The sequence below is a fragment of the Heterocephalus glaber genome, unplaced genomic scaffold (assembly GCF_053883595.1).
Source record: "Heterocephalus glaber isolate CG9 unplaced genomic scaffold, H.glaber_assembly_v1.0 deba00001543, whole genome shotgun sequence".
NCBI classification, from domain to species: Eukaryota; Metazoa; Chordata; class Mammalia; order Rodentia; family Bathyergidae; genus Heterocephalus; species Heterocephalus glaber.
The window spans coordinates 1355135-1368440 of record NW_028258336.1 but is presented as its reverse complement, the minus strand read 5'-3'; the positions used below and the strand labels follow the sequence as shown (position 1 = coordinate 1368440).

The window sequence follows — 13306 nt, the reverse complement described above, 5'->3', positions numbered from 1 at the left end:
CTGTACAAAGAAAAAAATGCCCTCAATAGCCCATAGACAGAATTGATTAAAATTTGAAATGCTTAGGGAGATAACAGGTATGCTGATGTCTAAGAGGTGAATTTATAGTTGGTTACTTTTCTATTCTCTTACAAATACTGTAGCAAATAATGTATTAAAGACATCAATGACAAGACACTGCACACGTTTCAAACTTCTACCCTCTCTCATTATCTTTGTCTTCTCATCATCACCACCAAGAAATCAGCTGCCCTTTGTATTTGGTTGGGAAATCTGGGTTTGTAGCAGATACCACTTCCTACTCACAGCAACAGGTCTGTTGCCTTTGGGTCAAGGCACTTGCCACTGTGACCTAGGGCAACACATTTCACCCGTCGAATTTCTCTATAAAAGATGAGAGGTCCCCAGATTTTGATGCAGAAAAGATTATCCCTTCCGTTTTTATTATTCAAAAATACAAACAGCACTGGGCCCTAAACCAAATTCCAGAACACCCAACAATTTCTAATTCTCCCCAGGACTACCACTTTCTTGCTTTCAGAAAATATTAAATGCAAAATTCTTTCAGTATTTCTGCTTCAACTGGCTTTGGCAAGCCAAGGACAAAAGGACAAAATGAACTGTATAATCTAACCGCTGGAAGTCTACCATTTGTTAGTTACAATTTGCAGAATAGACGTAGAGAGGTTGATAAACACAAATGGTATCAAATAAGGCTAAGTAAGAATAAATCATTTTGAGAGGTTGAAAGAAATGAACAAGACTATTTTAAAAGTTATCGAGGATTCCTGCTGATTCGGGTTGTGTGTAGTGATTTTCAAAGAATACAGTGAAGAAAGAGGGAAAAAGGAAACTCTGCAATGGAAAAACCTGACAAACTATTTCAGTGAAAATATCTAGGTCAACATCAACAGTCATAAATCATGTTGAACTATCAACATACTCTTGATATGATGTGATAAATTAGCACTTTACCTGTGAGGTTTTCTTCCCCAAAATCCATTACCCCAAGATAATCATGAGAAAAACATCAAACAAATCCCAATAGAAGGGCATCCTCTTACATCTTGTAAAATCAATTATCACCACTCATCCAAACTGTCAAGGTAATCCAAACCCACAAAAGTCTGGGAAACTTTCAAAGCCAAGCAGAGTCCAAGAGGACAGACAACTAAATGTAATGTGGCATCCCAGATGCCACCAGAGATGGAAAAGGAAATTAGGTAAAATCGAAAGAAACTTACACAAACTATGATCATCAATTACTGTATAAATATTGGTTTATTTATTATAACAATGTGCATTTAAGATGTAAATAGGGGAATTGAATAGAAGGCTTATGGCAACTCTCTGTAATCTCTCTTCTCAATTTTTCTTTAAATCTTAAACTGTTCCCCCAACATGAAATCCTTTAAAAGTGTTTTAAATTAATGAGCAATTACTTAAAATAAGATAAGAATGAGCAGTCAGATCAGTGGTCATTTGAGAGATGCAAATGAAAACAACACTGAGATTCCACCTCATCCCAGAAAGAATGGCTGCTATCATGAAATCAACCAATAACAAATGCTGGTGGGGCTGTGGGGAAAGAAGAACCCTGCTCCACTGCTGATAGGAGCGTAGACTGGTGCAACCACTGTGGAAATCAGTATGGAGATACCTCAGAGAACTAGGACTGGAAGTCCCATTTGACCCAGCTATTCCTCTGCTGGGTATCATCTCCAAAGAATTAAAAGAATCATACCACAGTTATATATGTGCACCCAAGTTTATAGCAGCACAATTTGTAATAGCTAAAACTTGGAACCAGCCCAATTGCCCAACAGCTGGAGACTGGATAAAGAAAATGTGGTTTTTTATAAAATGGAGTACTACTCAGCCATAAAAAATGAGAAATTAGAGACATTTAAAGTTAATGGATGCACATTGAGGTGATACTTTTAAGTGAAATAAATAGGACACACATGTATAAATAACGAATAGTTTCTCTAGTGTGAGAAACTGAAAGTGTAAATAAGAGCTAAAATGTGTAAGAGATAATGTGAAATAGGAAGAAAAGGGGCAAAGGGGAAGTGGGAGGGGTAGGGGAAAGGAAAGAAGGGAATGGAATTAATATGAGAAAATGAAAAAATGTAAACAAAATCTTTGTAAATCGGTAGGGATAGAGGGTTTGAAGGGAGGTCAGGGGGATGCAGAAAAAAATAAGAACCAAGAAAGATTGTGTAAAGGTACAAATTTCCAATGATGAATGTCATTATATTGTATACCTAAAATGTACCAATAAAATTAATGTTTTTAAAAAAAGAATGAGCAGTTAGAATTAAAAAGGTTTGGGCCGGGGATTTAGCTCAGTGGTTTCGCTGCCTGCTGCGCAAGTGCAAGGACCAGAGTTCAATCCCTGGTATCAAAAAATAAATGAATAAATTAATTAATTAATTAAATAAAAAGCTTTTATACAAGCTCACCAAGCCCAAGTTGTGAACTATTGAGAAGTGGTGCTTTTTCAACTCTGCCTAATTAATTTTACTTTGTCTGCATTTTCCTGGAATTTTCTGCCATGAAAAAGAGTAGATACTTTAGGCTATCTGAATTATTAACTTGCTCTTATTCCTATGACCAACTCACCTGTTGCAGGCCATAACCACCTCAGACCTTCAACTTGAAATTTGTAAGGCATAAGCTGTATGTTTCTCCTAGAAAGAGTAAAAATTACTTTACTGTCATTAACAAGATTGGATTTCTGTTTGCAACGTTTACAAGCTGCTTAATCATGTTGGACAAATTACCTATCCTCTCTGAAACTCAATTTTTTTCTTTGGTTAAAAAACAAAAGCAACAAAAAGAAAACTTTAAAGGGTTGCGGCAATGGAGAAAGTGAACATAAATTACCTAATTCAATGCCTGGCGTATAAAAGTTCTCAGTAAATGTTAGTTAATAATAAACAGGGTTATCAATCCAAATCAAGAGGAGATAATCTCCTTTGGCCTGGCCTTACAGACTTTCCTTCAAAGGCTCCTGCCCATTCGAACTGCATCATGAATCTAAGAAGGCGCTCTGCCAGCAGCAGGCCCGGTTTGTTATCAGAATGAGTCTTGGTCTGTAGGCAAAGTCAGGGGCTTTGTGAATGTTTTCATCAGCGCTGGCTGAGCAGAGAAAACCCGAGCCACGGGGTATGTCTCTGCCCGCCAATGCTCTGGACTCCTGAAACAAAAACGCAATTAAAAAAAAAACACTCCAGTTAGTGTCAGACGCGGAGCTCAGGCTCCGGAGCGGGCGGCGGGGAGGGCTCCCTCTGCTCCTTGTCTGAGCACCTGTCACGGAGCCGGGATGGGCAGGCCGGGCTGCCTGCTTCCTCCGCCCCCGCCGCACTCCAGGCTCCCCGGACGGCTCCAGACCCGGGGCTCCCAGCAACGCAGCCCGCAGCCCGCTCTGGACTAGAAAGCGCCCATTGAGACCTTGCAGCTGCCAGTGCGGCTTGCCCAAAAACTAAATAAAGCCTCGACTTCAGTTCCAGTGAAGAAGACACTACTGTGTTCTTCCCCAGCCCTAGTCACGGTTATAAAACATTAAAAGCAAACTGGCGATTGTTAAACACTGCATTTGTTTACACCCCGAATCTTGAATCATAATGGGGCTGCTCAGGCTGCCAAGGCCCGCCAGCCCAGGCTTTATCTTGGCCACTGGATTCTGTGCTCGGACCCAACCGGCAGAAGAAAAGTTGAATAAATATCGTATAGCTTTGCTTTCCATAGATGTTGGCTCACAGGGACTTCAACAGGATTTTTCTCCGGATGGGGCTGAACCGTACACAGTTGCAGAATCAAGATGCAGTAGTATGTCAGTGGGTGTCCAGAAGGTTTGGGGCTTTGTAAAGTGTTCCCAAAGAGAAGATCCAAGCTACAGTGTTTAAAATAAAATATACCCACACTTGAAGGCTAACCAAGGCCCTTTAAAAGAACTGCATGAAGTAAAAAGATAGTGAGGCATAGATGACCAGAGCCAGCAGTGGGGTTAATTGATTAACTTACCCGATGGGTACCTGGAACATCACATGCTATTTTTTACTCTTGTAAATTTAAAGTTTTTTATAAACTTTTATAAATTTTTAATTATAAAATATTACAATAAAAAGTCCCTTTGCAGCTCCCTTTTCCCAGGCTACGGTATATAAAATAGATTTTTTTCTTTTAAATGTCTTAATCTGTTCACTTTTTAATTCTGTCAGGCTTTTTCTTTAAATATCACGTTGGGTTTTATGGTATTTGTCTAGTGAGAAAAGTACATTGTCATTGGTTAATTGCGAAAATGCAGAAAAGAAGTACAATGCAAAATAATTGAGTTCCAGATCTTTGAATCAGCATGTCAATATTTTTATGCAGTAGTTTCAAATCTTTGTACACATATGGAAATAAAAAAAAATGAACATAGCTAAAAAGAATTTAATTCTGATTAGCCTTATTCCATGTTTTTATCACTCCTGGTGACCATTTCCCATGCCATTAGAGGGTCTTAAATATTCTTAAAGCAATAATCCATACTGCCTTTTTTGGAGTATTTCTACCCTATGCTTCTTTATGTTAGAAAAATCTCCAAACAGAGTCTTACTGATTCCAGGCCATATTTAGAGACTAGAATAGGCTTCTGATAGAATAGATTTTAAGAAAATTTATTTTGTGCTAGAAAGATAGCACTTTTCTCCAAATAATTGCAGAATTGTAGCTGGATTCAATATAGTATTTGGCAAGTACAAATATAGTAGCAAGAGGAAGCTTTCTCACCTTCATATGTGTTCCGAAAGGGAAATGGGAGGAAGGAATGAAAATAAAGCATCATGTGCAGGGTAGATGTGAGGGACACAGCCAGAAATGGGAGACGGTGACTCCATATGCACACATGCGACACACAGACATGTACATGGATGTCTGCAGGCCTTGCATCAGCAAATGTGATCTCTATTTCACAGTTAAGAACTTTAGAATCAAAACTCAAAAGGAACCATAGAGATAAAGGGGCAGTCTTAGAAATTCGGACTAAATCAAATGATTGCAGATAGATCCAAGGACAGGGCATTTGGCATAGGCTGAGCACTTGTCCACATGGAGCTTTGTCCCGGCTGTGCAGACAGAAAGAGGAATAAATAAGCCACAGTCCTTGGTCCCGTGGTGCTCAGAGTCTGAAGGGAAGACAGGATGTAAGCGTGGCATTTGAGCACAGCATTGGAATTGCTTGTGCAGAAGAGTGAATGCAGGGCTGTGAGAACCCAGCAGCAGGGAGACAAGGACTCACAGGAAGAAGATCAGGAGGTCCCAGACAGAAAGTAACCTTGGAGCCAAGTGGCGAAGAATGAGACCTCACAAACACTGGTGAAGGGAGAGAAAATGAGACACGTTTTCACAGTCGGGTTAGCAACAAGAAGCAACTGGAGTTTAAAAGGTGTTTTTTTTCATGAGCATGTGTGGAGAACACTTTGAAATAAGATGGAATTGTAAAACCCTAAGTGTGCTGTAACCCTAAAGTGTGCTGTGACTTTAAGAGTGCTGTAACCTAAGTATGACATAATCATAAGAGTGATGTGTAACCATAAGATATGAAAGTAGAACCTTAAGCGGTATGGAACTGATAAGGGTGTGCCCTGAACTGGACAGGGTGTACCCCGAACTGGACAGGGTGTGCCCCGAACTGGACAGGGTGTGCCCCGAAATGGACAGTGTGATAAGTCTGAACCAATACCACAAACGCCCAGTTCGAATAGTATAAAAGGAGCTGAAGACCCCAAGCAAGTAGTCGATCCGTCCACCGACCAGTTGACCAGTCCATCTGCTGATCTGGCCACCGACTGAGACATCTGCACACCTGATCCCGCTGGAAGGAGCATTGCCGCCGACCAGACGAGACCAGAGGACGAGGCAAGCGGAGAGAGGATAGCCTAGCGCCGACTCGACGCCCTTCGTCTACGGATCGGACCCTCTGACCCCACGGATCGGACCCTCTGACCCCACGGGAGGAAACGTCGCGCTCCCATAAGGACTTGCGCAGTACAGGTGCAGGGACGTGGTAATTGGCAGCCTTAATATTGTGTGATAACTGTATTGAAGTGAATTATGATAATATAAGTGTGTGAACTGCCATCTGAGTCCGAGTCCTCTTTACTCACAGTACCTGCTCGCGACAGCTTGGAAACCAACAATAGTACATGCAGACTTGCCCTTTTTTCCATAATAGTTATTTCCAAAAGGTTTTTCAAAGGACAATGATATTTTTCAATATATTTCGATTAAGAATGGCCTCACCACTGGAAGGAACCACACTGTGAATTTGTTATCTAAATAGCATTTCACTTGTCTTTTCCTGTCCCATGTGGACTTTATATACCACCCAATCTTAGTTCAATCATGAAAACAGGTGCTTCTCTACTTGTTCCATGCATTAGTTCCAAACCAAAAGGCTCCTGAGTGAGATGTATGTTTATTTGCTAAACCCACCCTACCCAACACACACATTTACTTATACAGTGAATACTGTGTTACAATTCAGATGGCAAAAGGCAGGCAATTTTAATTTTTTGTTCATTCATTTTTGTTATTTGAGAAAAGGTCTCAGTATGTAGTCCAGACTGGCCTTGAACTTACTATAGTATGTAGTGCAGGCCAGCCTTGAATGCATGGTGATCTTCTTGCCTCAGCCTCCTGAGTACTGGGATTACAGGGGTGCACCACCATGCCTGACTAAGATTGACTTTTGAAAAAAAAAGCAATTGAGTTGAAAACTACCATATTTGAAAAGCTAACTTAGTATTTTTAATTTACAGACTTTTTATAAAACCACTTTGCAGCTTCCCTCAACCTATGCAGTGACTCTTAAGGTAGGTCAGGGCTGTAATTATAACTTTGCAAAAAAAGAAACCAACATGAAGGGCAAGGTTAGCTGCTTTCCCGAGGCAGGCTCTGTTAAAACAGAGATGTTTTCTGCAGTGAGTGTAGTTGTATCTTTAGACCAGGGCTTGGTCCATTGAGTGGGGCAGGTCACTCCACTCCAGCTGATTTAGAACCCTTGAATCTTGTTGGTATTGAAAACATCTATGAATTTATAATAGGAAGATCATATGCCACAAGGTCTAGCCAAGGGGATAGAAGGCAGGAGTCTGTTCTTATCTTCCAGTATTTTTCTTCTGACCAGCAGACCAGAATGTTTTTCACTATGGTTGGAGTAAATAAAGACTCAAGATGACTTTTTTTTTCTTCAAACAAAAACAAAAAATTTAATTTTCCTGAAGAGCACTGATAATGTGAAGCAGACCAACAGGAATTATGACTTAAAGGGTTACCCTTGTTTCATTTTTCTTAAATTGAATTTTTTTCAGAATACTCATGTTCCATAGATATATTATATTTCTAGGTCATAAAACTTAAACTGCATTTCAAGGCTAGCTTTTTGTTTTTTCCAGAACTGGGGATTGAACCCAGGGCATTCACAATGAGCAATACCCCCAACCATTTTTATTTTGAGACAAATTCTCTCGCTAAATCATTAATTTGTTCATGCTGGGCTCAAACTTGATCCTCCTGCCTCAGCCTCCCAGAGTCCTGGGATCACAGGCAGGCACCTTACCCCACCTAGCTCAAGGCTACATTTTAAAAGCTATAAGACATTTTAGAACACTACACAATTCTGTTTATGAAGGTTTTATGTCAGTGTAGCAATGTTACCTTCCTCTCCCTGCGCATGGGTTATATCCATTGAATAATCATTATAATATAAATGCTTCTATGGTAACACTGATTCTGGATTATTTTAGGAATAATATTGATGAACATTTTGTTCTGGTTGTGCTGTTGCTGTATAGTAAGTTACCCCCAAAACCAGTCTCTTAAAATCGTCATTTTAGATTACCCTCAGCCTATGGTTGGGAATTCAGGAAAGGCTGAGCCAGGCAGGCCTCTCCAGGGACATCCCATGCAGCAGCAGTCAGGGGTGACCCGGGCTGCAGTCATAGATGGGGCTGCTGCTGTGTCCATTCCCAGCAGTTGAGGAGTCTCAGGAGCTTAGAGGGGCTGTTCACAAGGGCACCTGGACACTCAGGTGTCTGTGGGCTGTCAGACTTGCTCTGTGGTGGATGGCTTCCCCTGAGCACTGCAGGAGAACCAGGAAATAGCCTTTTTTCTACCAACCTCTGACATCACTATCACGATCACAAGATTCAACTGATTCCAGTGCAATCACTGAAGTATCTCTGTCTTCATGGAAACAGTACCAAAAAATCTGCAGACTCCTTTTAAAGCTGCCCTCAAGGCAGGCATAATGGCACACCCTTGTAATCCAAACACTCTGGGAGGCTGAGGCAGGTGAATCCCAAGTTTCAGTCTAACCTGGACAATTTAGTAACTTACTCCTTAGTAACTTAGTATCTCAAATATTTAAAAAATTAAGAAGGGGAGGGTCACCGGGGATGAAGCTCAGTGTGAAGGCCCTGGGTTCAATTCCCAGTACCACAAAAAAGGTGGTGGTGGGGGGTTGGGGGGGGTACCGGGGATCGAACTCAGGACCTTGTGCTTGCGAGCAGGCGCTGGAACCACTGAGCTAAATCCCTGGCTATTTGGGGTTTTTTATTTTCTTTTTTTTCCTTTATATGTTAATTGGTACATTTTAGGTATACAATATATTTACATTTATCATTGAGTGTTTGTACCTGAACATGATGTATCTTAGTTCTTATTTTTTTCCCCATTACCTATGCGCCCTTCACCCCCATTGGTTTTTTTTTACATAAAAGAAAATAAAACTGGCATGTGTGTGTTTTTGTGTTCTTTAAAATAACACAAATTTGCACATATTCTGCTAAGTTACCTATATGGATCCTCCTTAAGAACTCACAAGTCAGGGAGTTCATTTTGTGCTTCCTGAACTTAGTGCAGGATTCTGTGTTGCAGGAAGTACCGAAAAATGTTTGTTAAACTCAACAGGAGTATGAGAAGCTCAGCTATGGTGGAAAGAAGGGACTTTAGGACTGCCAAGTTTTTACTTCTGATAGGTTGGGAAGCTTATCTTCCTGATAATACCACTCTAGAAGGAGATAACCAAAAGCCTTGGGGCTTTTAAAGAAAGAGTCTCAGTAATTCTGCAGCCCTGTCTTCTTCTTTCTTCCTCCCCTGGTGAGGCCCAGAAAAGTTAGGTGGTAAAAGCAAATGGCAAAGCCAAGGTCTCTAGTCCCTGCTTCTGGGCCATAACCGACCATTGCTTTGTCAGTGACTGGGGCTATGACTTCAAAACACTTCAGGGATGGGTTGGGTAGATCTGTTTTTATATAGGAGGGTGAGATGAGCCTGCCAGCCTGCTGCTTTTGGCAGGAAGCCTTTTCCTCCCGACCATCCTGTCCGTTCCACCAGGTAGCTAAGAAAAGACCAGAAAGATCTCACCAGGAGGCCATGAGACCCCACATTGCTCACTTTATATATAGGTTCAAGAAATTAATTTCCTTACATGAAGAAAGCTTCGTGTCTCCCAGTAAAATCTTGTAGTTTATGCATCTGGGACTGAGCTGAGTCTGGAAGTCTTCCCGTGATTTCTAGAAAGTCTACGAGGAAGCAGAGCTATCTCTGAGCCAACCAAACCTGTGGTCACAGCCTATTGTATTCCACAACAACAAACTGTGTTGTAAGCCATCCCAGCCCTGGGGGTCAGGAAGACAGAATGTCCAGTCATCTACTCTGCATTACAAAGATGCAGTTTAGGTAGGAAGAATAGTTTTAAAGTGACCACTGCCTGATTAACACAAGGGGAGAAATCACACTTTGCCCCCTGGAAGTTTGCGTAGCTTCTCTAGACAGAAGGCTCATGCCTTGGCTTGTGTTAGGGTTACTGCATTCAAGGTTTTTGCTATTTAGTAAATTCCATGTTTATTGAGAAAGGCAAATGAAAGAACTAGTGCCTGAAACTTGTTCTTATACTAATTTTTGAAGCCATTAAATATATCCTGAATTCATTGAATTGCATTGATGCTAGTGTAAGTGGCTGGCTGATGATGAGCACTTGGTTTAAGTTAATTCCCCTCCTCTTCCTCCTCCTCCTCTTCCCCCCCCCTTCTGTTTGTTTCTTTGTTTGTTTGTTGTACTGGGAATTGAGTACAGGGCTTTCATATTGAGCTACATCTCCAGCCCTTTTATTGTTCTTTTAAGTCACTAAGTTCCCCAGGCTGGGTTTGAACTTGTGATACTTCTGTCTCAGCCTTTCAGAGTGCTAGGATTACAGGCATGCACAATACACCCAGCCTTTAATTCTCCTTCTTTAACTACAGCAGTATACAGGAAGTGATTTGCCTTCACGAGTCAGAATTTCTCTTAAAAACTCTTGAGTCTTAATTAACAAGTAAAAAAATTCATTAACTTTTGGCCTCTTGAACTTACTAAGGCAAAACAGCCTTCCAAGCTCCTTGTATTATTAATTAGGGTTCTTCAGAGACATGTGCGGGGGGTATGTGTGTGTATATATAATGAAATTATTTATCACAAGGGATTAATTCATGTGATTATGGAAGCTGACAAATCCCAGGACCTGAAGTCAGCAAACTGAAACTCAAGAGGGCCAAAGTGCAGCTCCAGTTGAAAGTCCTGAGAACCAGGGGAGCAGATGGTATAGGTCAAATGCCAGCAGGTTGGAGACCCAGGAATAGCTGGTGATTCAGTTTGTATCTAAAGACAGGGAAAAAAAGATCCTCCAGCTCTAGTCAATCAGGCAGGAGGAAACTCTCTTTCATTAGAAGCCAGGATCTTTGCTCTACTGAGGCTTTCAACATATTGGATGAGGCCCACTGACATTAGGGAGAGAGTCTGATTTACTTATCTACTGACTCAAATGTGCATCTCATCTAGAAACACTGTCCCAGACATAACCAGAGGGCTACTCAGCCAAACATCTGGGCGCTCCATGATCCAGGTACATTGATACTTCAAATTACTCATCACTCTGCTTTTCCCCTGAACATTAATCACATTGGGATTTCAGGCAGAATTTGAATGGTTGTAACAGAAATGACATTCTGGTTAACCCTGTTTGGTGAAGGATGCATAATACAGTCAATAGGTGTCATGTTTTACTGTACACTTAGAGTATTTCATTTTAGGGGAATAAATGGGATGCCCCCTTTATTGCTGTTCCTGGAAATATGATATGTGAGGATAATGGGGAACCAAGGAGAGAAGAGTAAGTCGACCTACCATGAATCCCTCAGTGGTGTCCCAGTGAAGAAATGCCCGTGCGAGCTCTCCATATTCACTTCAAGAGGTATCAGGCCTGCTTCCTGGGGTAACACAGAGAATAAAGCAGAGCTGCACAGACATTCTGAGATTCAATGCCATTTTGTTGCCTGCAGTTGGAAAGTAAACCATCTGTACAGTGGGATCAATTGGGATATAGTGATGATTTATCTAAAATTCAGGAATCGTTAATTTGGTCTCATTCAGAAACCAGGAGCCTTTTCTCCCTCAATGGCTTGCACAATGAGGGCTGCAGGTACAGTGGTTAAGGGCAGTACTGGCAACGCTCCAACTGCATGTCATCTAGCGTAGGACCTCGTGGGGGAAGGATCTTCATGCTTGTCTTAGTAGCGTTCATTATATTTATACTTACCCTGCCATAAGGTAAGTACTCTTGTCTTCCCCATGCTAGAGTTTGGAAGCAGGCACTTGTCCTAAGGTCACTTAGCAAATAAGTTGCAGGGATACCTGCAAAGGTTTGAAGCTAGGAAGTTGGCTCCAAGTCTAACCATTGAAGTAACTTCACCTCTCTTAGTTGAGTCTTCCCTCACCCAGATGAGGCCACAGTCTGCCCCAGTGAACCCCTAGGGTGCTGCTTGCCCTACCAAGTCCCCAGGCATTGCTGGGCAAAGGTGGTCCTTTCTGCTCTCCAGCTACATACTTCAGTTCCAGGAAGAGGACCATGGCGGATGAAGTAGAAGACCAGAGCTGGTGGCCCAGAGCCCTGTCCTCCAGACCTGCCAGCTGTCCTGAGTATTTTATACTCCATTCACCCTATTGAACAACTGTCCACCAAGCCCTCCTTTCTCGAAGCTTTGCCCCAACTTTTCCACTTGATATTTGACTTTTCCCTCAGACTTTTTGTTCCTTTGGTAACAAGAATCTTGGTGCTGAATTTTAATGGTACAGCCCTTGGAATAACCCTTGCCCCACTTGGTTACTCAGCACATATGCAGAAGCCTCCCTCGAAGGCGTAGGCCTGGATATGGTCTGATAGTGGTGAGCAAAGCAAACATGGCCCCTGCCCTCACATAGCTTATAGTCTGGTGAGAAAGACAAACATTATCCAAAGAAGACACATAAATGTAAAACTAGCTGGTGCCATGTGCCACAAAAGAAGGACATGGCATGTGAGGAGCCTGAAATGGGAACGGAGCAGCCAGAGAGGGCAGGGGAGGTTTTCCAGGACCTGATACCCAGCTCAGAGCTGCAGGAGAGGGAGCGGGACCCTCAGGATAAGGCCTGAGGCAGCCAGAAGGGCAAGGCTTTGAGTAGCCAAGAGCTTCCAGCATGGCTGGGGAACAGAGGGTGGGGATACACCACGCTAAAGGAAGAACAGAGGGTAGGGCAAGATGGTGTTACACTCAAGTTCAGAAATTGGGCCTATTTAGAGTAGCTCTTTCCATTGCATGTCGGGGTCATCTGTGGAGCATCAGAAAATACTGATAAATGGTTCCACTCTACAATAAGTTGATCCAAATTTTTGGAAGTGAGAAGCATAGGTATTTTTTTTTCAACTTCTGGGTGATTTTACTGTGAAGACATGGGTTAGGCTATTGACCTTGGGAATGGGAAGCCACTAGAATGTTTACAAGAGAATATGCATACTAAGCCTGTGTGCGGGGTGATGGATACCATGATTCCTTTTACACTTCACAAAGCACCCTTTGGCTAGGACTGTGGAGTGAAGAATGCAAAGGTTTGGGGGGTTCAAAAAAGAGACCAATTTGGTGACAACTAAGTGATGCTAGTTTGGATGAGGGTAGCATCAATAGAGATGAAAAGAGATGGATACATCTAAGGGATGTCTGGTTATTTAAACACTGATACTTGATACTGACAGACTCAGTGAGGAGGAGGGAGAGCCAATGACCACCAGGCTTTGCTTACACCACAGAATGGATTATTGGGCCATTTTTTGGCATAGGGACAAGGACTCAAACCAGAATGGTTAGAATGGGGAAGGGGCTTTGACTGTAGCACATGTATTACACTTTAATTTCATCATCATTTATTTATGTCTCTTTTCTCTAGGTCATCAATACATTTTCCAGCC

The 13306-nt window shown here is 41.9% G+C and overlaps 2 protein-coding genes across 4 annotated transcripts in view; one reads left to right on the top strand and one right to left on the bottom strand.

Moving 5' to 3' along the window:
• Positions 1-13306, top strand: part of Pik3r1 (phosphoinositide-3-kinase regulatory subunit 1) — a 138040-nt gene that overhangs the window by 22809 nt on the left and 101925 nt on the right. The window lies entirely within an intron of this gene.
• The window catches only part of LOC147824424 (uncharacterized), a 38675-nt gene that overhangs the window by 7536 nt on the left and 17833 nt on the right, over positions 1-13306 (bottom strand). For all 3 annotated transcript variants that reach the window (XM_087189522.1, XM_087189525.1, XM_087189524.1), the window contains exons 2-3: positions 11212-11294; positions 2626-2693 (exon numbers count right to left, since the gene is read on the bottom strand). The gene's annotated coding sequence lies outside the window, so the exon portion shown is untranslated. The remainder of the gene's footprint in view (positions 1-2625; positions 2694-11211; positions 11295-13306) is intronic.